Source organism: Pongo pygmaeus, chromosome 19, assembly GCF_028885625.2.
Source record: "Pongo pygmaeus isolate AG05252 chromosome 19, NHGRI_mPonPyg2-v2.0_pri, whole genome shotgun sequence".
Classification (NCBI taxonomy): domain Eukaryota; kingdom Metazoa; phylum Chordata; class Mammalia; order Primates; family Hominidae; genus Pongo; species Pongo pygmaeus.
The window spans coordinates 80,726,468-80,751,468 of NC_072392.2; the positions used below are offsets into that span (position 1 = coordinate 80,726,468).

Sequence of the window (25,001 nt, forward strand, 5' to 3'; positions counted from 1 at the left end):
CACTTAGTGTGTGTGAACTCCTGTGTCACTGTAAAGTTTACCTCCTTGTGACTTTCACTTCTCATCTGCTTCCTTCTTCCTTCCTGTCTATAAGTGGTTGGCATTGGCGTTGTCATCACTCTTGGCCTTTAACGTCATTTATTTCCTGTTCTCTGTTTACTTTTAGTTAAATTCAGATTAAATGGAAAGATATCTTAAAATTTTATTTTTAAGAAAGGCCATGAGAGGGAAAACAAATAAGGTATATTATCAGTGGTTTCTTATTTCATACCTGGGTCTAGGGTTAATTTGACTTAGTTCTATTCTTCCTCTCTACCTTGTCTGGGTCTTAAATGGTTAGGTTCCTCCTGGTGGTATGTTTCACTTGATCCTGGCTACTACTAGATGTGATGGGATTAGTTTGGAATCTACTTCCTAGTATGTTGGCCATGGTTAGCTAAGTACTTCATATATTTATTTATTTATTTTTGAGACGGAGTCTCGCTCTGTCCCCAGGCACGAGTGCAGTAGCGTGATCTCGGCTCACTGCAAGCTCCGCTTCCCAGGTTCAAGCAATTCTGCCTCAGCCTCCCTAGTAGCTGCGACTATAGGTGCCCACCACCATGCCCTGCTAATTTTTGTATTTTTAGTAGAGATGGGGTTTCACCATGTTGGCCAGGATGGTCTCGATCTCCTGACCTCATGATCCACCCGTCTTGGCCTCCCAAAGCACTGGGATTACAGGCGTGAGCCCCCACACCCGGCCCCCACATCTTACTCTTAACATATCTTTTTTCTAAAAAACTGCATATATTGCAAAGTATTGGAGTAGGAATAATACAGCTTTGATACTAGAATCTGCTAAGAAGTTAGCTAGCTCTAGTTAACTTAGGAGTCATTTCAATTCTCTGGGCACTTCCAATTTAAGAATTTTATGTTTGATGAACTACACAAAAAGAGGAAGCCAGATTTGAGATACAGGATAATAAATTCCAAAAATTCCAGTTAAGTATTAATAGTGTGAAAGAATGAGTGGTGGTATTAAAATATAAACCTTCAGGAACAAAGGTTCTATAGGATAAAATCTGCCAAAATTCTTTCCTTCATTTTGTATATATATAGCCTTCTGGGAACATGGGTTGCATACAATAAAATAACGATATTAGAAAAATACCATAGGAGCAAGAAAAGTACCTTGTTTTGCCCATTAAGTATACTCTGAAGACAGCAGTGAGGAAAATAAAGGCGAAACATTTTTCTAAAAATATTCTCAGAATAAGGCTGGTGTCTGTTTTCTAGTCCTAACTAGAAGAGGGAGATAAGAGATTTATTATTAAACAGTTTTTTTTGTTTTTTGAGACTCAGTCTTACTCTGTCGCCCAGGCTGGAGTGCAGTGGCACGATCTTGGCTCACTGCGATCTCCGCCTCCCAGGTTCAAGCGATTCTCCTGCCTCAGCTTCCCGAGTAGCTGGGATTAGAGGGACCTGCCACCTCGCCCGGCTAATTTTTGTACTTTTAGTAGAGATGGGGTTTCACCATGTTGGCCAGGCTGGTCTTGAACTCCTGACCTCTCAGGTGATCCACCCACCTTGGCCTCCCAAAATGCTGGGATTACAGGCGTGAGCCACTGCGCCTGGCCCAGAACTTTTTCATCTTCCCAAATCGTAACTCCATGCCCATTAAATAATAACTCCCAGGCCAGGCGCAGTGGTTCAAGCCCATAATTTCACTATTTTGGAAGGCCGAGGTGGGCAGATCACGAAATCAGGAGTTCGAGACCAGCCTGGCCAACATAGTGAAACCCCAACTCTACTAAAAATACAAAAAAATTAGCTGGGCGTGTTGGTGGGCACCTGTAATTCCAGCTACTTAGGAGGCTGATGCAAGAGAATCACTTGAACCGGGAGGCAGAGGTTGCAGTGAGCCGAGATCATGCCACTGCACTCCAGTCTAGTCGACAGAGCAAGACTCCGTCTCAAAAAACAAAACAACGACAACAAAAAAACCTCCCAATAACTCCCCAGCCCCTGGTAACTATCATTCTGTTTTTCCATCTCTGTGAATTTGACTACTGTAGGTACTAATGTGAATGAAATCATAGCAGTATTTGTCCTTTTGACTGGCTTGTTTCACTTAGCATAGTATCTTCAAGGTTTATCTGTGTTGTAGTATATGTCAAAATTTCATTTCCTTCCTTTTTAAGGCTAAGTAATATTTCATTGTATGCATATACCACATCTTGTTTATTCATTCATCTGTTGATGGACCCTCGGGTTACTTTTACCATTTGGCTATTGTGAATAGTGCTATGAAAAAACAAATGCTGCTGCTATGAAAATGGCTGTAGTCTTGCAGTCCCTGCTTTAAATTCTTGTGGCTGCAGACCCAGAAGTTAAATTGTTGGATCATATTAAACTGTACTCTTTTGTTGACCTCCTCTCAGGCCTTATTAATAAGGGACAGCTAGAAAATAGTGGTTCTTTTAATTCACATTCTACAAAAGCTTTAGAAGTCTTAGAAATCCTGTTAACATATGCAGATGAACTAGTAATGACAGTCAAATTGCAACTATTACAAATAGTATTATTGGCCCAGTAAGTAAGAACTAAGCTACCATGTAATTTGGCAAGCTACATAGGATAGCCTTTTTTTTTTTTTTTGACATGGAGTCTTGTTCTGTCACCCAGGCTGGAGTGCAATGGCACAACCTCGGCCCACTGCAACCTCCGCCTCCTGGGTTCAAGCGATTCTTCTGCCTCAGCCTTCCAAGTAGCTGGGATTACAGGTGCCCACCACCATGCGCGGCTAATTTTTGTATTTTTAGTAGAGACGGGGTTTCACCATGCTGGCCAGACTGGTCTTGAACTCTTGACCTCAAGTGATCCACCCGCCTTGGCCTCCCAAGGTGCTGGGATTACAAGCATGAGCCACCACGCCCAGCCAGAATTTTATTTTAAAATTGAGTATTGAATTTTATTTAATTTAAGAAAATTTTTTCTGCAAAGGGAATTTTATTGATGGCCCTAGTTTATTCCCTCCCAGAAGACCAACTGCAACCAGATTAAGTGAACACAACCTCAAGATTTTATTGTCTTCATAATAAAAGATGATGCTTATTACTGGATTGCTTCAGCCCGTGGAACGGAGGGAGCAGTGAGTCGAGATGGCCATTGCGCTCCAGCCTAGGTGACTGAACGAGACCATCTCAGAAAAAACAAAAATGAGTATGGCCCCAAATAGTATTATAATCAGTCCTTTGAAGAGTGGTAATGTTGCCTACATAAAGATAACAAGGTGCTGGTATCCCTTGTAATGGATGTGATCTGTATGACTGATAACTTTGCTTCTACAAAAGGTATATATGTGACTTTTATTACATAAACTGCTGCCAGAGTTGTTGATCACTTAGTTCCTGTTCTACCTGACTCTAGAAGACTACTAAGGATTAATTGTGGAATTAAAATATAATCTGAAGGTACAGCTGATCTCAGGATCCTCCAATTCAGGATGTCTTCTGTTACTAACTTGAGCAACCACATTTAATGTTCAAATTTAGCAGTAGTTACTAGCATCAAACTAACTTATCCAGTCTCCATTATAGTAACAGTTGACCAGCTAGAACAAAACACAAAATACTCAGTTAATTTCTTTTGAAAAGCCGTTTGACCTGCTTGTGTCTGGATAAGATGAAGGAAAAGAGACATAATAGCTGTATCGATTTTTTTTTTTTTTTTTTTTTGAGATGGAGTCTCGCTCTTTCGCCCAGGCTGGAGTCTAATGGCTTGATTTCAGGTCATTGCAACCTCCGCCTCCTGGGTTCAAGCAATTCACATGCCTCAGCCTCCCAAGTAGCTGGGACTACAGATGCTCGCCACCATGCCCGGCTATTTTTTTGTATTTTAGTAGAGACAGGGTTTTGCCATGTTGGCTGGGCTGGTCTACAACTTCTGACTGCAAGTGATCTGCCTGCCTTGGCCTCCCAAAGTGTTGACATTGTAGACGTAAGCCACCGCGCCTGGCTTACTTTTTGTATTTTTAGTAGAAACAAGGTTTCACCATGTTGGCCAGGCTGGTCTTGAACTCCTGACCTCAGGTGATCTGCCCGCCTCGGCCTCCCAAAGCACTGGAATTACAGTCATGAGCCACTGTGCCTGGCCTGTGTCAAAAGCTTAGTGTCCAAATTTTGCAGCAGTTGAGTTCAGCCAACCTTGATCACATCTATACTGTATTTAGGTTGTTAGGGGAATTTTAAAAAATCAACCAGACGTACTGTATACTTTCTTTTTTTTGCGACAAGGTCTTTGTTGCCTAGACTGGAGTGCAGTGGCACGATCATGGCTCACTGCAGTCTCGACCTCCCAGGCTCAAGTGATCCTCCCACTTCAGCCTCCTGGTACATGGGACTACAGGGACACGGCACTACCACCCCAAGCTAATTTTTTTGTTTGTTTGAGACAGAGTCTTGCTCTGTTGTCCAGGCTGGAGTGCAGTGGCATGATCTTGACGCACTGCAACCACCACTTCCCAGGTTCAAGTGATTCTCGTGCCTCAGCCTTCTGAGTAGCTGGGGCTACAGGCGTGCATCACTGTACCTGGCTGATTTTTGTATTTTCAATAGAGATGGGGTTTCACCTTGTTGGCTGGACTGATCTCGAACTCCTGACCTCAAGGGATCTGCCTGCCTTGGCCTTTCAAAGTGTTGGGATTACAGGCATGAGCCACTGTGCCTGGCCAATATTTTCGATAGAGAAGGGGTTTCACCATGTTGCCCAGGCTGGTCTCGAACTCCTGACTTCAGGTTATCCACCTGTCTCAAGTGATTCACCTGCCTCGGCCTCCCAAAGTGCTGAGATTACAGGCGTGAGCCACCGTGCCTGGCCCAGATACGTTGTGTAGTCTTGAGGCATTTATAATCAGACAAACAGGTACTCAGATGCCTATGGCACATAGCTGAGGATGGATATGCTGATGGGAAGGTGTTATGATCCCAGAATAAGGGAGTATAATTAACTTGTTCATTGTGTATTGCTCAGAAAGCAGAATTAAGATTACTGTAGATTGGCTGGGTATGGTGGCTCATGCCTATCATCCTAGCACTTTGGGAGACTGAGGCAGGTGAATCACTGGAGGTGAGGAGTTTAAGACCAGCCTGGCCAACATGGTGAAACCCCGTCTTTACTAAAAAATACAAAAATTAGCTGGGCATGGTGGTGGGCACTTGTAACCTCAACTACTTGGGAGGCTGAGGCAGGAGGATCACTTGAACCTGGGAGGCGGAGGTTGCTGTGAGCCAAGATTGCACCACTGCGCTCCAGCCTGGGTGACAGAGCGAGACCCTATCTCCAAAAAAAAAAGGAAACAATTACTGTAGATAAACAACCTCATGGCCGGGCATGAGGTGGTGGTGAGCCACGATCACACCATTGCAGTCTAGCCCGGGCAACAGGAGGGAAACTCCATCTCAAAAAACAAAAAACAAAAAACTCAGAACAATTTTGATACAATATTATTAGGAATAAATTAAAGAATGATTAGTACAGGATAGCTTGGTTTTGAAGCTTAGCAAAAGAGCTTAGAGTCCAGGGCAGAGGCCTTTTTTATTTTTTATTTTTTATTTTTATTTTTAGATAGGGTCTCACTATGTCACCCAGGCTGGAGTGCAGTGGCGCAGTCTTGGTTCACTGCAACCTCCGCCTCCCAGGCTCAAGTGATCCTCCCGCCTCAGCTTCCCAAAATGATGGGATTACATGCGTGAGCCACCACGCCTGGCCGAGGCGTGTTTTTAAATAATTAATCTTGATTAGTTTCCTTTAAGTCTAGGTATGTGGTAAAAAATTTTAAAAATTATATATATATATATATATTTTTTGGAGACGGAGTCTTACTCTGTCACCCAGGCTGGAGTGCAATGTCATGATCTCGGCTCACTGCAACCTCCGCCTCCCAGGTTCAAGCGAGTCTGCTGTCTCAGCCTCCCGAGTAGCTGGGATTATGGGCGCATGCCGCCATGCCCAGCTAATTTTTTTTTTGTTTTTTAGTAGAGACGGGGTTTCACCGTGTTGTCTAGGCTTTGGTCTCGAACTCCTGAGGTCAGGCAATCCACCCACCTCTGCCTCTCAAAAGTGCTATGATTACAGGCGTGAGCCACCATGCCTGGCCCCAAAATTAAAATTTTTTACTAGTTAATATATAGTACACAATTCAGAATCTTTCACAGATACACAGTGAAACATCTCTTCTACATTTCTCCCTTATCCACCTGGTTTCCTTCCTAGAGACAACTGTTACAAAGTTTCTTATATTTGAGAGACATATCTGCAAATACTTATGTATATTCAACCCTTCCATTTAAAAAAAATGCAACTATATTATATAAACTATTGTGCATTTTGCTTCTTGTGCTTAAGATATTTCAGGAATTGTTTTACATTCATACATATAGAGCTTCTTTGTTCTTTTTTTCAAGGCTGCTTTGTATTTCATTGTATGGCTGAACCGTTTCCTGTTGATGGACACTTAGATGGACAGCAGTGTTTTGTTGATATAAATAGTGCTATAGTGAATAATCTTGTACATAATGTCATTTAACACACATTCAGATACGTTCACAGGATAAATCCCTAGAAGTGGAATTGCTTTTTTCAAGGATATATGCATTTGTGATTTTAGTAGATATGGCCACATTCTTCTCCATGGAGAGGAGGAATTTGTCTCCCATAGTCAAGTATGGCAAGGGGTGGACAGGCATCAGGGTCCTTGAACTCTGTGAAATGATAGGTAAATATTTGTGTGTGTGTATATATACATGGATGTATATTTTTCTTTAGAAAGAGTCCATGGTTTTATTACATTCTTAAAAAGTTCTTTGGGGCTGGGCACAGTGGCTCATACCTGTAATCCCAGCACTTTGGGAGGCCGAGGCAGGTGGATCACGAGGTCAGGAGATTGAGACCATCCTGGCTAACATGGTGAAACCCCGTCTCTACTAAAAGTACAAAAAAAATTAGCTGGGCATGGTGGCAGGCGCCTGGAGTCCCAGCTGCTCGGGAGGCTGAGGCAGGAGAATGGTGTGAACCCGGGAGGCAGAACTTGCAGTAAGCCAAGATCGCGCCACTGCACTCCAGCCTGGGCAACAGAGCGAGACTCCATCTCAAAAAAAAAAAAAAAAAAAGTTCTTTGGCCAGGCACAGTGGCGAGGCCCAGCACTTTGGGTGGCCGAGGCAAGAGGACCATTGAGCCTAGGAGTTTGAGACCAGCCTGGGCAAAGTGGTGAAACCCCATCTCTATAAAAAATACAAACAATTAGCCGGGCATGGTGGCATGTGCCTATAGTCCCATCTGCATCTGTCCGGGAGGCTGAAGTGGGAGGATCACCTGAGCCTTGGAGGTCGAGGTCAAGGCTAGAGTGAGTTGTATTTGCACTTCTACACTTCAGCCTGGGTGACAGAGTGAGACCCTGTCTCAGAAAAAAAAAAAAAAAAAATTCTGTGACTCAAAATAGGTTAAAGAAACCACTGACTTGTAGTTAGTTGACCTGAATTAAGCACACTGCTTTGTTTTTCTCTACACAGTATTTTTCTCTTACAGAAAGTATTTGAGCAGAAGCTATGTACATAATTATTAGAGATGTTGTGTGGAGAGTCATTGTGGAAGAGACTGGACTAAATCTAATTCCCAACCTTTTACTGTTATTCCTCCCACTCTTGAGACCATGTTTTAAAAGGCTTTTTCCCCCATTATTAGACTGAATTTATTAAGCAGTACTTTATTTCTCCAATTTTATTAATGAGAGCTTTAGATAGTTTGTGGTAAGTTTTACTACAGGGAGTTGAAATCCTTTCATCTATTAGGAGTTGATAAAAGTTGAGCTAAAGTCAAGCCAATCTGACATTTGTATTGTATCATATTCTTCTGAGACAGAGTTTTGCCCTTGTTGCCCAGGCTGGAGTGCAGTGGCACGATCTAGGCTTACTGCAACCTTCACCTCCCAGGATCAAGTGATTCTCCTACCTCAGCCTCCTAAGTAGCTGGGGTTACAGTCCCGTGCCACCATGCCCAGCTAATATTTTGTATTTTTAGTAGATACGGGGTTTTACCATGTTGGCCAGGCTGGTCTCGAACTCCTGACCTCAGGTGATCCACCCACCTTGGCCTCCCAAAATGCTGGGATTACAGGTGTGAGCCACCGTGCCCAGCCCAATTTGACATTTTAACTAGACTGTGTCGGTGAAAAATAATTCAGAGATCCTCATTATTACCTCTTGGACTTACTGAAGATATGAAGAACAAACCTTTATACCTGATAATGTCCATATTTCTTTTGAATTCTGTGTGTGTAAAATAGGTTTAAATGAGGGCTTACATTAAATTCTGCAAGTACTATTGCAAGGAAAATTTCATTCACCATGACAGATTCCTTAGGGCTTTCAGGTTTGGGGATATTGGAATTAATTTGTAATATACATATTATCAATAGTTACAATTCCTAGTTTTTAGGTCTTGGAGAGAAAACAGTAGCACCATGTAATGAATAAGAAAGTTAAAAGATTTAGTTAACTTAAACATAGTTGATAGTGTCGTATAAAGCCCTGTCTTTTTTTTTTTTTTTTTTTTTTTGAGACAAAGTCTTGCTCTGTCGCCCAGGCTGGAGCGCAGTGGCACAATCTCGGGTCACTGCAACCTCTGCCTCCTGGGCTCAAGCGATTCTCCTTTCTCAGCCTCCCAAGTAGCTGGGATTACAGGTGTGCGCCACCACACCCAGCTAATTTTTTGTATTTTTAGTAGAGGTGGGGTTTCACCATTTTGGCCAGGCTGGTCTCGAACTCCTGACCTCAGGTTATCCACCCGCCTTGGCCTCCCAAAGTGCTGGGATTACAGGCATGAGCCACCAGGCCTAGCCAGGCCCTGTCTTTTTTTACTGTATTATTATTTGGTAGCTCATTTTGAAAGAGGATTTTTCTAGAGATGATTAGAATATTTTATGTGGGGAAAAGTGAGTTAGACCTGTATGTCTTGCTTGATACTGGAGCAAAAGTTAAAAGGTCTCAGCTCTTGCTCAGCTATTTCTTTGGTTTATTTGTTTGTTTGAGACACAGTCTCTCTCTGTCACCCAGGCTGGAGTGCAGTGGCGCAGTCATGGCTCTCTGCAGCCTCAACCTCCAGGGCTAACAAGACCCTCCCAACTCAGCCTCCCTGAGTAGCTGGGACCGCAGGCATGCGCCACTGTCCCCAGCTAATTTTTGTATTTTTTGTAAAGACGAGGTTGGCCAGGCGCGGTGACTCATGCCTGTAATCCCAGCACTTTGGGAGGCTGAGGCGGGTGGATCACCTGAGGTCAGGAGTTCGAGACCAGCCTGGCGACCACGGCAAAACCCTGTCTCTACTAAAAACATAAAAATTAGCCGGGCTTGTTGGTGTGCGCTTGTAGTCCCAGCTAATCGGGAGGCTGAGACAGGAGAATCGCCTGAACCCAGGAGGTGCACTGAGATTGAGCTTCTACATTCCAGCCTGGGCGACCAAAGTAAGACTCCGTCTCACAAAAAAAAAAAAAAAAAAAAAAAAAGGACAGTGTTTTGCCACATTGCCCAGCCTGGTCTCGAACCCCTGGGTTCAAGTGATTTGCCTGCCTCAGCCTCCCAGAGTGTTGGGATTACAGGTGTTAGGCACCGTGCCCAGCCTATTTTTTACTTACTAATAGTGCTCAGTAAGGAAAACAAAGAAAATTGTTACATACTCTGGACCAGAACTCAAGGAGCCATTTGTTGTATAGTATTATTTTTTTGCCAGGCAAGGTGGCTCACACCTGTAATCCTAGCACTTTGGGAGGCCGAGGTGGGCGGATTGCCTGAGCTCAGGAGTTTGAGACCAGCCTGGGCAACATGGTAAAACCCTGTCTCTACTAAAAATACAAAAAATTAGCCGGGCATGGTGGCGTGTGCCTGTAATCCCAGCTACTTGGGAGGCTGAGGCACGAGAATTGCTTGAACCTGGGAGGCAGAGGTTGCATTGAGCCGAGATCGTGTGCAACTGCACTCTAGCCTGGGCGACAGAGCGAGACTCAGTCTAAAAAAAAAAAAAGAAAAAAAGAATTATTTGTTGTGAAAAACTTATTTTAACAAGTTCTCCAAAGTTTTATTTATTTCTAAAATAAAAGATTAGAACAAAATTCTTATTATGGGCCATTCTTACAGAACTTTTTAGAATGCCATTTGCTATAATGGGATCCTGCTTTTACTAGCAAACCTTTTATTACAATGAATTTTCTAGATCGGGTCTTTGTTATTATTATTTTATTTTTTAAAGAGATGAGGGTCTCCCTATGTTGCCCAAGCTGGAGTGCAGTGGTATGATCATAGTTCACTGCAGCCTTAAACTCCTGGGCTCAAGTGATCCTCCCGCCTCAGCCTGCCAAGTAGGGAAGACTACAAGTGTGTACTACCACACCTGGCTAATTGTGTCTTTATATTTAAAAGAATGGAAAAAGATACTGTATAAACAGTATCACTAAGTATAAAAAAGCTAAGTATAAACACTAAGTATAAAAAAGCTGGAGTGATTTTTATTAGACAAAGGAGACCTCAGAACAAGAAAAATATTGCTAGGAGTAATGAAGCATGATTCATCACGAAAGAAGGATCAATTTTTTGAGAAGACACAGCGGTCCTAAATGTATATGCATCCAGTAACAGAGTGGAAGCAAAAACTGACAGTTGAAAGGAGAAATAGACAAATCCACAATTACATTTGGAAATTGCAACATTCTTCCTCAATAACTGATAGAACAAGCAGGCAAAAAATCAGTAAGGTTATAGAAGATTTGGACAATACCCTCAATGGACTATACTTAATTGACATTTATAGAACACTCTGCCCACATTCTTTTCAAGTGCACATGGAACATTTACCAAAAGAGACCATGTGCTGGGCTACAAAACACATTTCAACAAATTTAAAAGGATTGACATGTAGTGTCTACTCTGACTACAATGGAATTAAATTAGAAATGAAAAAGATATCTGGAAAATCTCCAAATATTTGAAAGTGAAATAACATACTTCAAAATAACCTTTGGGTCAAAGAATTCACAAAGGAAATTAGAAAATATTCATAACTAAATGAAAATGAAAACACAATATATCAAAATTTGTGAGATACTAGAAAATATTTGTGGGCCGGGCACGGTGGCTCACGCCTGTAATCCCAGCACTTTGGGAGGCTGAGGTGGGCGGATCACGAGGTCAGGAGATCGAGACCATCCTGGCTAACACGGTGAAACCCCATCTCTACTAAATATACAAAAAATTAGCCAGGCGTGGTGGCGGGTGCCTGTAGTCCCAGCTACTTGGGAGGCTGAGGCAGGAGAATGGTGTGAACCTGGGAGGCGGAGCTTGCAGTGAGCCAAGATCGTGCCACTGCACTCCAGCCTGGGTGACAGAGCAAGACGCTGTCTCAAAAGAAAAAAAAGAAAATATTTGTAATTAAATGAAAATGAAAACACAGTATATCAAAATTTGTGGGATACAGCTAATACAGTGCTTTAGAAGGAAACTTCAGCTTTAAAAGAAAGGTCTAAAATCAGTGACCTAACATTCTGCCCTAATAGAAAGAGAAATCTAAATAGAAGAGAAATAATGAAGAGCTAAAGTAAATGAGGTGGAAAACAAGGCCGGGTGAGGTGGCTCACTCCTGTAATCCCAGCACTCTGGTTGGCCAAGGTGGGCGGATTGCTTGAGTCTAGGAGTTTGAGACCAGCCTGGTTAATATAGCAAAATACAAAAATACTAAAATACAAAAATACTGGAAGAAAAAACAAATAATAAAAAAAAAAGAAAGAATGAGAATCTGAATAACCCCATATTTATTACAGAAATTGGATTAAAAATCTTCCCACAAGGCCAGGCACAGTGACTCATGGCTCTAGTCCCAGCACTTTGGGAGGCTAAGGCAGGAGGATCACTTGAGCCCAGGAGTTTGAGACCAGCCTGGGCAATATAGCGAGACTCATCTCTACAAAAAATATAAATAAATAAAAATTAACCAGGTGTGGTGGTGCACGCCTGTAGTCCCAGCTACTTGAGAGACTGAGGTGAGAGGATTGCCTGAACCCAGGAGGTTGAGGCTGGAATGCAGTGGCACAATCACTGTCATAATCAAACAAAGTCTTCCTCAAAAGAAGAATCCAGACCTACATGACTTTGTTGTTAAATTCTATCAGACATTTAAGGAAAAAAATACCAATTTTTTTTTTTTAAACAAATTTCACAAGACATTTATGAGACCAGCATTACCTTGATACCAAACCAGACCACATTAGGAAAAAAGAAAACTGTAGCTCAGTATCCCTCAATATATATACAGAAATAATTAACAAAATATTAGAAAATCGAATCTAGCAGTGAATAAAAACATAACTAATTGGATTATCCCAGTTGCAAAGTGGATTTAGCATTAGAATTCATTGTAATTCACCATATTAATAGAATAAAGGAGAAAAGCTAAGTGGCTTTGTAATAGTTACCTAATAAGCATTTGACAAACTTTTAACACTATTTGTGATAAAAGCTCTCAGCTAACTAGGAATAGAAGGGAACTTCTTTAATCTGATAAAAGGCATTTATGAAAAATATATAAGTAACATCATACTTATGGTAAAAGAGTGAATGCTTTCTATATAATACTCCAAACAAGTCAATGATAATTGTTTTCGCAACCTCTATTAAACATGTTCCAAAGGTCCTAGCCAATGAAATAAGGCAAGTAAAAGGAATAATCTTACAGATTACAAAGTAAAACTATTTATTCTTTAGATGTCATGATTGTACACATAGAAAGCCCTAAGTAAGCTATAAAAAAGCTACTAGAATTGAAGTTTAGCTAGAATATAAATCAATTTGCAAGATTTAGTTGTATTTCTTATACTAGCAATGAACAATTGGCAGTTGAAGTAAAAGCAAAAAAAAAAAAAAGGCAAATCATTTATAATAGCATCAAATAATGTGCAATGTTAAAACATTCCCCAAGAACAGAAGAAATTATTTTATATTCTTGTTTCATGGATGAAGGCATTCAGGTGCAAAGGATTAAAGAACACTAATTTGTTCATAAGCATGTCTTTATAAACATCTATGTAGTAGATACTGTGCTAGGGATATAGTAGTGAATAAAAACATTGACCCGTGCCCTCATAAAATTTATAATCTAATGGAAATTGAAGGGAGAAATAAATGTAGGGCCTCAGTTTCTGGCTTTGGCATAATTTTTTTTTTTTTTTTTTTTTTTTTTTTTGAGACAGAGTCTCGCTCTGTCGCTCAGGCTGGAGTGTAGTGGCGCAATCTTGGCTCACGGCAAGCTCCGCCTCCCAGGTTCACGCCATTCTCCTGCCTCAGCCTCCCCAGCAGCTGGGACTACAGGCACACGCCGCCACGCCTGGCTAATTTTTGTATTTTTAGTAGAGACGGGGTTTCACTGTGTTAGCCATGTTAGTCTTGATCTCCTGACTTTGTGATCCGTCCGCCTTGGCCTCCCAAAGTGCTGGGATTACAGGTGTGAGCCACCACACCGGGCCTGGCTTAACATTTTTTATTTAGATGAGTGGTTCAAAGCTTTTACTTTTTAGTTATAATTTTTTTGTTTTTGTTTTTTGAGACAGGGTCTCACTCTGTCACTTAGGCTGGAGTGCTGTTGCACGATCTCAGCCCACTGCAACCTCTGCCTCCTGGGTTCAGGTGATTCTCATGCCTCAGCCACCCTAGTTGCTGGGATTATGGACGTGTGCCACCATGCCTGGCTAATTTTTGTGTTATTAGGAGAGATGGGGTTTTGCCATGTTGGCCAGGCTGCTCTTAAACTCCTGGTCTCATGTGATCTCCCACTCCAGTCTCCCAAAGTGCTGGGATTACAGGCATGAGCCACAGCACCTGGCCTAGTTATAGCTTTTTTTTTTTTTTTTTTTTGAGACAGAGTTTCCCACTTGTTGCCCAGGCTGGAGTGTAATGGCGTGATCTCAGCTCACTGCAGCCTCGCCCTCCCAGGTTCAAGCGATTCTCCTGCCTCAGCCTCCCGAGTAGCTGGGATTACAGGCATGTGCCACCACCCCAGCTAATTTTTTTTTTGTATTTTTAGTAGAGACGGGGTTTCTCCATATTGGTCAGGCTGGTCTGGAACTCCCGACCTCAGGTGATCCACCCACCTCGACCTCCCAAAGTGCTGGGATTACAGGCTTGAGCCACCACGCTCGGCCAGTTATATCTTAAATATTGTGACTTGTTGAATAATTTGGCCCCTATGGGTGGCAAGTTATTTTGTTGTAATACATGCTTGGTAGTTCATAGGGTGGTTGAAACTGGTTGGTTGGTTAAAATTTCATGTTAAGGATGGTCCATGCAGGACTCCCATATAGGGGAAAAGAAGTAACTAATAATCTTCATTGAGCACCAGCTATATTTCAGGCACTGTATTACCCTCATCCCCAACATATAGTACTGTTTTATTTAATCCTTGAAACATCCATAAGGTAGGTGGTTTTTCCTCTTGAAATCCACAGATTTCAAGAAGAGCTAATAGCACTTCAGTGATTTGCCCAGTTTCATACAGTGGTTCAGAGATTTAGTCCCACACCCATTTGACTTTAAACTGTCAGGACCAGCTGTTCTCTGTTGATCATACCCTTGGACCATCCCATGTGTTCCTAGTCAGGAGGAAATGCAAGTAAATGAGATTAATTTTTTAGGCAGGGCATGGTGGCTTATGCCTATAATCTCTGCACTTTGGGAGGCCAAGGTGGGTGGATCTGTAGAGCCCAGGAGTTTGAGACCAGCTAGGGCAACATAGTAGGACCCCACCTCTACCAAAAAATTAAATTAAAAAAAGCCGGACATGGCGTCATGAACTTGTAGTCTCAGCTACTTGGGAGGCTGAGGTGGGAGGATTGCTTGAGCCTGGGAGGTTGAGGCTGCCAGTGAGCTGTGATGGCACCACTGCACTGAGCCTGGGCAACAGAGTGAGACCTTATCTTTAAAAAAATATATATAGAGAGAGTGCTAATTTTGAGTCTATTTTATTATTTATTTATTTATTATTTTGAGACTGAGTCTCACTCTGTCGCCCAGGCTGGAGTATAGTGGCGTGATCTTGGCTTACTGCAGCCTCCGCCTCGCAGGTTCAAGTGATTCTCCTTCCTTAGCCACCTGAATAGCTGGGACTACAGGCGTGCGCCACCATGCCTGGCTAATTTTGGAAGTCTTAGTAGAGACAGGGTGTTGCTGTGTTGCCCAGGTCTCGAGCTCCTGACCTCAAGTGATCCACTTGACTCAGCCTCCCAGAGTGTTGGAATTACAGGTGTGAGCCACTCTGCCTGGCTGTGATTTTATTTTAAAAGTACGTCACTCACAAGAAAAAACACTGTCAGGATTTCTTGTGATGCACCTCACAGCTGATATGTCAAAATGCCAGTTTTATTTCTTATTTTAAAATTTTGTTTTAGAGGCAGGATCTTGCTCTCTTGCCCAGACTAAAGTGCAGTAGTGCAGTCATAGCTCACTGCTGCCTCAAACTCCTGGACTTAAGTGATCCTCACAACTCAGCCTTCCAAGAAGTGAAGACTACAGTCATGCACTACCATACCCAGCTTTTTTTTTTTTTTTTTAAGTAGAGACCGGGTCTTAACCACATTGCTCAAGCTGTCTTGAAGTCCTGGCCTTGAGTGGTCCTCCCACCTTAGACTCCCAAAGTGTTGGGATTACAGACAGGCATGAGCTGCCACATGCAGCTCAAGACACCAGTTGTTTTTTTCTTCTTCTTTTTTTCTATTTGTTTTTATTTTTGAGACACCATTTTAAAAATGCTTTTAATACACTTTGTTTTCAAATTTTTTTGAGACATATTCTTGCTATGTCACCCAGAATGTTGGGTGGAATGTTGACTCCTGCATCTTATTATTATACCAATTCCAGGCTGGAGCGCAGTGGTGCGATCAAGGCTCACCGCAACCTCTATCTCTTGGGCTCAATTGATCTTCCTACCTCAGCCTCCTTAGTAGCCGGGACTACGGGTGCATGCCATCATGCCTGGCTAATTATTTTTTTTGTAGAGATGGAGTTTTGCCATGCTGCTCAGGCTGGTCTCAAACTCCTGGGCTCAAGTGATCCTCCTTCCTCAGCCTCCCGAAGTGCTGGGATTACAGGTGTAAGCCTCCGCACCCAGTCAATACACTTTAATCCAAGTCAGTGTCTATTTAAATTGTAAGTTAGTTTAACTCTGAGCCATGAGCCTGTACCTTGGAAATATGTAATTTAGAGTCATAAGTAACAGTTATCTAGCTGAGAGTCATATGTGGGTTATACCAAATGTACTGCCATCGTGTGATTATAGGTTAGTAGTGTAATTTTTGGAATTTGCACGTCACAGATGAGATTGCCATGGCTTGATGGAAAGCTCTCCCAACTGTCTTCTCCAGACAGATAGGTAGAACCTGGAACCAGTGCTAGGATGTGTGTGTATGTAGGAGGTAGTCATTGGTTATATGAACTTAAAGTTGCTATTTTAACTTCTGGGCCTTGAAGGAAGGCCATATTAGTGACGTCTACTTAGTTCTTTATAGTAAACTTGTTAACGCTTGTGCCACAGTCAAGAACTAGAACTGGAATGTTGACTCCTGCATCATCTTACGCCAGTTCCAGTAGGAGTTTTGTTACACAGTTTCTACTGGAGATGGCAGTGGGATTTTTTTTCTTTTTTTTCCTCATATGTGAAGTAATAGTCTCTTCACAACAGAAGCAGCCACAAAACTAAACTTATTGGTCACTGAATTTTCTTCAAGGTTACATACCTCTTGGGTATTTTAAATCTAGATTATGTTGATTGTTATATTTTTGTTCTCATTTTTCTATTTCTTTGTTATCTTTACTGTGAATGTGCTCCAGGATTTTGTACAGAGCTTCTAGTTTCTGTCTGTAATTTAAATATTGAATTTGTTCTCAATAAAAGAGAACTGTTTAGCATAAAGAAAAAGCTAAAAACATAGATTATAGGCCCCATAATGAAATATATAGTAGTTGCATATGGCTAGTGCTTCTATGTGTATTGGAATTGTACTGTTTTCTCTTAGGATTTGTTTTTTCTTTAATGATTAATTTTCAGTTATATAAAGAATGTTTGCATACTTTTATAATAATGAGAACTGTAATAGCTCATTTTCCACTCAGCAGATGATTTTGGAGATCTACCAGGTAGATGTTGATACATACAGACCTAGTTTGGGTCATTGTTCTTTAAATAATCATTCTGTAAACACATTTATTTACAGTGTTTTGTCACTTATTGAAAGTGGGGTTTTTTTTGGGCGGGGCGCGGTGAGTCACATCTGTAATCCTAGCACTTAGGGAGGCTGAGGCAGGAGAATCGCTTGAACCCAGGAGGCGGAGGTTGCAGTGAGCCAAGATCGTGCCATTGTACTCCAGCCTGGGCAAAAGAGCAAAACTCTGTCTCAAAAAAAAAAAAAGGTAAACTTTTTTTCACTTGACCTAGAAACTCTTCTGTTTATACACATCAAGTAAGAACTTAACAGATTTCACATCTGTTTCACTTCTAGGAATGTTGTAAGGTCTCTGGGAGTCAAACTATTTTGATTGCTATTTTGACTCTGGTATGGTGTGAAAAGGTAGTACTACTAGTGACTAAAATAAAAAGCATAGAGACCCTTAGTTTTTTTAAATGGTGTTATCTTCTTTACTGGAGTATGGGGTAGTTTGACTTTGTTGGCAGCTATGCTTCTTTATACCTAGGCAGGCTTAACTTTTGTCTTCTGTTCTCAGTCCCTTTTAAGCAGCCAATTTGGTCTAAGGAGGAAATGAAAACTTTAGAAACTCAGTAAATGTTGACATTTAAACTTTTACAGGAGTGAAAGATTAACCTTTGGCCTCTATTCTGCAAGTTTTTCTTAGTTTATATGAGCCTCCTTCGTGGTGCTAAAGGGCTGGTAGTCAACATTTGCATCTTAACCTCAGTGTTCATGGATTTATAATTTATCCACAGAATTTTCTCTAGGCTTGTAACTAAAGTATTTTTTAAGATCCCCCTAGGAAAAAAAGTACATTTTAAGTATATTAGAAACATGTTTTATTTTTGCAAACTGTACTCTTTTAAAAACAAGAAACTTGACTCTTGTTCATCTTCTAATCTGTCCATTTGATTTTTTTACTTAGAAAATTATTATCAGCAGGAGACAGGGGAGGTAGTTTAAATGTTGTCATAGACAATAGAGCTTTTATGGAGAGATCTCATCAAAATTAGTTTTGATTTAACAAATCAGACTAGTTAAATTTGTTTAAATTTGTGAAATTAACAAATTTAAACTAGTAAATTAAAAAAATTTCCTCGTTTTTTTTTTTTTTTTTGAGTCTGTGGGTGGCTCTTTTAAAGGATAATTTTCCCTCCCAAGTGATATGGATATTAGTAAGCATTCTCCCAGATAGCTATTATATAGCAAATGACGAGTAACCGACTATTTTACTAATAAGATAAAATGCCACATAGTTAAACTTAAATAATGTGGACAAAGAAGCATTTAATGTACAAGAGTATGAATTTACCATTCAATTTATGGTTTTAGGAAAACTAGAAAAGAGGAGGAAAAAACAATAAATATGCAAGAAGAAATAAATACATTGCAAAACAGAAGAATGGGAAATAATCAAGAGTTGGAAAATTAGGAAACAAAAGGCAAAATGAAGGAGAGTACATCGGATATAACAAAAGGTACTGAGGACTTACAAAAAGAAAATACTGGAAGTGAATGTTGTTAGTTATATGAAAGTCTCAATGAATAAATAATTTCAAAGATACTAGGAATTAATACTGACGAAATAAGACATAAAAATCAGAATAGGGGCCGGGCGCGGTGATTCACGCCTGTAATCACAGCACTTTGGGAGGCCAAGGGCAGTCGGATCACCTGAAGTCAGGAGTTTGAGAACAGACTGGGCAACATGGTAAAACCTTGTCTTTACTGAAAATAAAAAAATTAGCCAGTCGTGGTGGTGTGCGCTTGTAATCCCAGCTACTTGGGAGGCTGAGGCACAAGAATCGCTTGAACCCGGGAGGTGGAGGTTGTAGTGAGCCGAGATCGCACCACTGCACTCCTGCCTGGGCAATAGAGTGAAACTCCATCTCAACAACAACAACAACAAAACCAGAATAGACTCCTGTAACCAAGAAAAAAATTGTGGCAATTATAAAACTGCTTCCTCCTCTCTAGGTGTTGGTGATTTCTCCTAACCTTTTATTTTATTTATTTATTTATTTTTCGAGACAGGGTCTTGCTCTGTCACCCAGGCTAGAGTGCAATGGTACAAACATAGCTCACTGCAGCCTCAACCTCCTGGGCTCAGGCAGTTCCCCTACCTCAGCCTCCCAAGTAGCTGGGATCACAGGCATGGGCCACCACACCCGGGTAATTTTCAAATTTTTTGTAGAGATGGGATCTTGCTATGCTGCCCAAGCTGGTCTGGAACCTTTGGGGTCCAGTAATCTTCCCTCCTCAGCCTCCCAAATTGTTGAGATTATAGGTGTGAGCCACCACTCCTGGTCTCTCCTAACCTTTTAAGAAGCAGATACTTCTCATGTTGAATAATATGATAGAAGTAAACAACTCTGACAGCAAAATGACAAACGTGAAAAAGTAAAAGTGAATGTATAGATGTTTAAAATAAAATAAAAATACTAGTAAATGGCCACAGCAGATTATTCTTTTGTTTTGTTTCAAGTAGTTTATCCTAGGAATGTCAAACAAGTTCAGTGTTTAAAAACTCAGTAATATATCTAGAGTCAGTGCTGTGGTTTGAATGTGTCCCTTCCAAAATTCAGGTGTCGCCAGTGTATTAAGAGGTGATTAGGTAAAGAGAGCTCCTCCTCTCATGAATGGGACTAGGTATCCTTTTAAAGGCTTGATGGCGTAACCTTGTCTGTTTTTACACCTTGCCATGTGAGGACAGTGTCCGTCCCCTCTTGCCCTTCTGCCTTCTACTTTGTGAGGATGTAGGATTCCTTCCCTCTGGAGGACACAGTGTTGAAGGCACCATCTTGGAAGCAGAGCCTGGACCCTCACCAGACACCTAACCTGCTGGTGCCTTGGTATTGTACTTCCCAGCCTCCAGAACTGTCAGAAATTAAATTTCTGTTTTTCATAAATTACTCAGTCTGCTGGGTGCAGTGGCTCATGCCTGTAATCCCAGCACTTTGGGAGGTGGAGGCGAGTGTACTGCTTGAGCCGTTTGAGACCAGCCTGGGCAAAGTGGTGAAACCCCGTCTCTACAAAAACACAAAAATTAGCCAGACGTGGTGGCATGTGCCTGTAATCCCAGCTACTTGGGAGGCTGAGGCAGGAGGATTGCTTGAGCACAGAGGTCAAGACTGCAGTGAGCCAGGATTGGAACACTGCACTCCAGCCTGGGTGACAGAGTGAGACGCTGTCTCAAAAAAAAATTACCCAGTCTCAGGCATTCTGTCATAACAGCACCTACAGACTACGTATGGCTTAATGGTGAGAAGTACTTTTTTTTGAACCAGATAGCCTTGGTTCAGATCTTGGCTTTGCTTCCTAATGACTGTGTGACCTTGAATGAGTTTATTGATCTTCTCTTATGCTTTCCTCATCTATAAGTGAGTAATAAGAGCAGCTGCCTCGCAAGGTAGGGCAACCATGACAGATACCACAGACTGCGTGGCTTAAACAACAGAAATTTATTTTCTTATAGTTCTGAAGACTAGAAGTGCAATAGCAAGGTGTCAACAGGTTTGGTTTCTTCTGAGGCCTTTCTCCTTGGCTTGCAGGTGTCTGCCTCCTTCCCGTGGCCTCATATTGTAGTCCCTCTGTGTGCATACATGTCTGTGCGTGCTCACTTGCTCTCTCTCACTCTTTGTCCTGATGTCCTTTCATAAGAATACCAGTTTTATTGGATTTACGCTTCTATCTCCAAATACACTAAAGTACTGGAGATTAGGGCTTCAACATAGGAATTTTGGGAGGACACAGTTCAGCTCATAACAGGTTGTTATGAGGGTTAAATGCCCTGATATACCTGGCCCTAGCAAATGCTACCTAAGTGTTGGTTATCATTATTATTACTTTACAATAATAAGTAATACATAAAACCCCAAAAACTTTAGAAAAATCTTTTTTATTTCAGAGTAATTAGAGATTGGCAGGAAGTTGCACAAAATGTATGGGAAGGTTCTGTTCATGCACCGTGCATCTCTCCTCATGTATAATTCTAGTACATTATTAAAACCAAAAAATTGACATTGGTACAATCCATAGGACTAATTCAGATTTCAAGTTATACATGAATCATTTGTGTGTGTGTATTACATGTCTAGGCAATTTTATCACATGTGTAGCTTGTAACCACTACAGTCAAGATGCAGAACTGCTTCATCACAAAGCTCTTTCCTGCTACGCGTTTGTAGCCACACCCACCCACTCTCCCTTGAAAACTTAATTCTTGACAACTACAGATCTATTTTCCTCTATAATTTCATTATTTCAAGAATGTAATATATATAAATGGAGTCACAAAGTACACAACCTTTTGTTTTGAGACAGAGTCTCACCCTGTCACTCAGGCTGGAATGCAGTGGTGCGATCTTAGCTCACTGCAGCGTCTGCCTCCTGGGTTCAAGTGATCCTCCCATCTCAGCCTCCAGAGTAGCTGGGACTACAGGTGCACCCCACCATGCTAGCTAATTTTTAAATTTTTTGTAGAGACAGGGTCTCACTATATTGGCCAGGCTGGTCTTGAATTCCTGGGTTCAAGCAATCTTCCTGCCTTGGTCTCCCAAAGTGCTAGGATTACAGGTGTGAGCCACCGCACCCAGCCTACAGCTTTTTGAGATTGGCTTTTTTTCACTCGGCATAATTTCCTTGAAGTTCCAAGATTTTGCATATATAAATAGGCCATTCCTTTTTATTGCTGTGCAGTGTTCCATGGTGTGGATATAGTACACTTTGCTTAACCATTGCCTGCATGAGGACATTTGGTTTGTTTCCAGTTTTTGGCTATTATGAACAAAGCTACTCTGAACATTCTTATAGAGGTTTTTACACCAACATGTTTTTCTTTCTCTGGAATAAATGTTCAAGAGTACAATTGCTAGGTCAAATGATAAGTTTTAAGTGCATTTTTAGTTTTAAAAGAAACCGTCAAAAAAGGCTTTACCTTTTTACATTCTCACCAGCAATATATGTAAGTGATTCAGTTTCTCTATATCCTTGACAGCGTTTAGTGTTGTTGCTATTTTTTATTTTAACCATTCTTAAAGGTGTGTAATGAAATCTCATTGTGGTTTAAACTTTTATTTCCCTAAAGGCTAATGTGTTGAACATCTTTTCTTGTGCTCATTAGCCATCTTTACATCACCCCTCCTTTTTTTTTTTTTTTTTTTTTGAGTTGGAGTTTCGCTCTTATTGCCCAGGCTGGAGTACAAGTGGCATGGTCTCGGCTTACTGCAACCTCTGCCTCCTGGGTTCAAGCAATTCTCCTGCCTCAGCCTCCCGAGTAGCTGGGATTACAGGCATGCACCACCACGCCCGGCTAATTTTGTGTTTTTCAGTACAGACAGGGTTTCTCCATGTTGGGTCCCGTCAGGTTGGTCTCGAACTCCCGACCTCAGGTAATCCGCCCGCCTCAGCCTCCCAAAGTGCTGGTGAGCCACCGCCCCCGGCCTACATCCTCTTTAGTAAAATGTCTGTTCATATTTTTTTGCCAATTTTCTAATTGGAATTCTTTAGATAGTCTAATCTCAAGTTCTTTGGTAGATGTGTGACTTGAAAATATTTTCTTCCAGTCAGTAATTTGTTTCCTCATCCTGTTTATAGGGTCTTACTCTGTACTTTTGATGAGTTTCCATTTATCAATGTTTCCTTTTGTAGATTAGAGCTTTTGGTGTCAAATCTAGGAACTGTTGGCTTAGTTCTAAGTTGTAGAGATTTTTCTCCCCTTTTTTCCTAACAGTTTCATGTTTTACATTTAAGTTCTTGATCTATTTTTTCTTTTTTAAAAATTTATTTATTTATTATTATTATTATTATTATTATTTGAGACGAAGTTTCGCTCTTGTTGCCTGGGCTGGAGTGCAATGGTGCGATCTCAGCTCACTGCAACCTCTGCCTCCCAGGTTCAAGCAATTCTCCTGCCTCAGCCTCCCAAGTAGCTGGGATTACAGGCACCTGCTACCATGCCCAGCTAACTTTTTGTATTTTTAGTAGAGACGGGGTTTCACAATGTTGGCTAGGCTGGTCTTGAACACCAGACCTCAAGTGATCCACCTGCGTCGGCCTCCCAAAGTGCTGGGATTACAGGCGTGAGCCACCGCACCCGGCCGAGTTAATGTTTTATAAGGTGTAAGCAAGGTGTTTTTTTTGTTTTGTTTGTTTGTTTTGCCTATGCATCTAGTTGTTCCAGTAGCATTTATGTAAAAGTCTCTTTTTTCAGTTTATGTAATTTATTAAATTGCCTTTTTTTTTTTTTTTTTTTTTTTTAAAAAAAGAGACAGGGTTTTACTCTGTTGCCCAGGCTGGAGTGCAGTGGTGTGATCATAATTCACTGTAACCTTGCACTCGCACTCCTGAGCTCCCCCCGAGCCTTCTAATTAGCTAGGAGCTAGGACTACAGACAGTGCCACTATGGCTGGCTAACTTTTTCATTTTTTTGTACAGATGGGATCTCGCTTTGTTGCCCAGGCTGGTCTCAAACTCCTGGGCTCAAGTGATCCTCAAGCGATCCTCCCACCTCATGCTCTGAAAGTGTTGGGATCACAGGGGTGAACCCTATTAAATTGCTTTTATACTTTTGTAAAAAATCAGTTGGATATATTTATGTGGGTCTGTTTTTTTGTTTTGTTTTGTTTTTGGGACGGAGTCTCGCTCTGTCACCCAGGCTAGAGTACAGTGGTGTGATCTTGGCTCACTGCAACCTCTGCCTCCCGGGTTCAAGAAGTTCTCTGCCTCAGCTTCCTGAGTAGCTGGGATTACAGGCACCCGCCACCACGTCCAGCTAATTTTTTGTATTTTTAGTAGAGACAGAGTTTCACCATCTCGGCCAGGCTGGTCTTGAACTCCTGGCCTTGTGATCCACCCGCCTCAGTCACCCAAAGTGTTGGGATTACAGGCGTAAGCCTACCGCGCCCGGCCAAGGGTCTGTTTTTATAAGCTGTGATGATTAAATGTGCTAATATAGAATGTCTTGCCTGTAAAGTGCTACATTATGTGAGCTTTTGAGGATTGCGTTTAAAAAAAGTGCTACGTAAGTGTTAGTTATTATTGTTATTACTTTACAACACGGCAAATAAATAATAATTTTTTTTTTTGAGATGGAGTCTCGCTCTGTTGCCCAGGCTGGTGTGCAGTGGTGCGATCTCAGCTCATTGCAACCTCCACCTCTCAGCCTCCCAAGTAGCTGGGACTACAGGTGTATGCTACCACGCCTGGCTAATTTTTGTATTTTTAGTAGATATGGGGGTATCACCATGTTGGCCAGGCTGGTCTGGAACTCCTGACCTCAAATGATCCACCACCTCAGCCGCCCGCAGTTCTGGGCTTGCAAGTATGAGCCACCATGCCCAGTCAATAATAATTTAAAAAAAAAAAAAAAAAATTGGATAAACTCAATAGTCATTCCTCCTTTGTAATTTTAAAAACAATACAGTTTCAAAAACTTTTTAATTGTGGTAAAATACACATAACATAAAATTTACCATCTTAACCTTTTTTTTTTTTTTTTTTTGAGATGGAGTTTTGCTCTTGTTGCCCAGGCTGGAGTGCAGTGGCGCAATCTTGGCTCAATGCAACCTCTGCCTCCTGGGTTCAAACCATTCTCCTGCCTCAGCCTCCTGAGAAGCTGGGATTACAAGCGCCTGCCACCACACCCGGCTAATTTTTGTATTTTTAGTAGAGATGGGGTTTCGCCATGTTGGTCAGGCTTCTCTCAAACTCCCGGCCTCACGTGATCCACCTGCCTCAGCCTCCCAA

The 25,001-nt window shown here is 41.5% G+C and overlaps 1 protein-coding gene across 6 annotated transcripts in view; it reads left to right on the top strand.

Moving 5' to 3' along the window:
• TLK2 (tousled like kinase 2) overlaps positions 1 to 25,001 on the top strand; it is a 135,731-nt gene that overhangs the window by 12,570 nt on the left and 98,160 nt on the right. The window contains exon 2 of one of the 6 annotated variants that reach the window (XM_063657087.1): positions 18,588 to 18,733. The exons of the other annotated variants lie outside the window; for them this stretch is intronic. The gene's annotated coding sequence lies outside the window, so the exon portion shown is untranslated. The remainder of the gene's footprint in view (positions 1 to 18,587; positions 18,734 to 25,001) is intronic. 6 annotated transcript variants of the gene reach the window in all.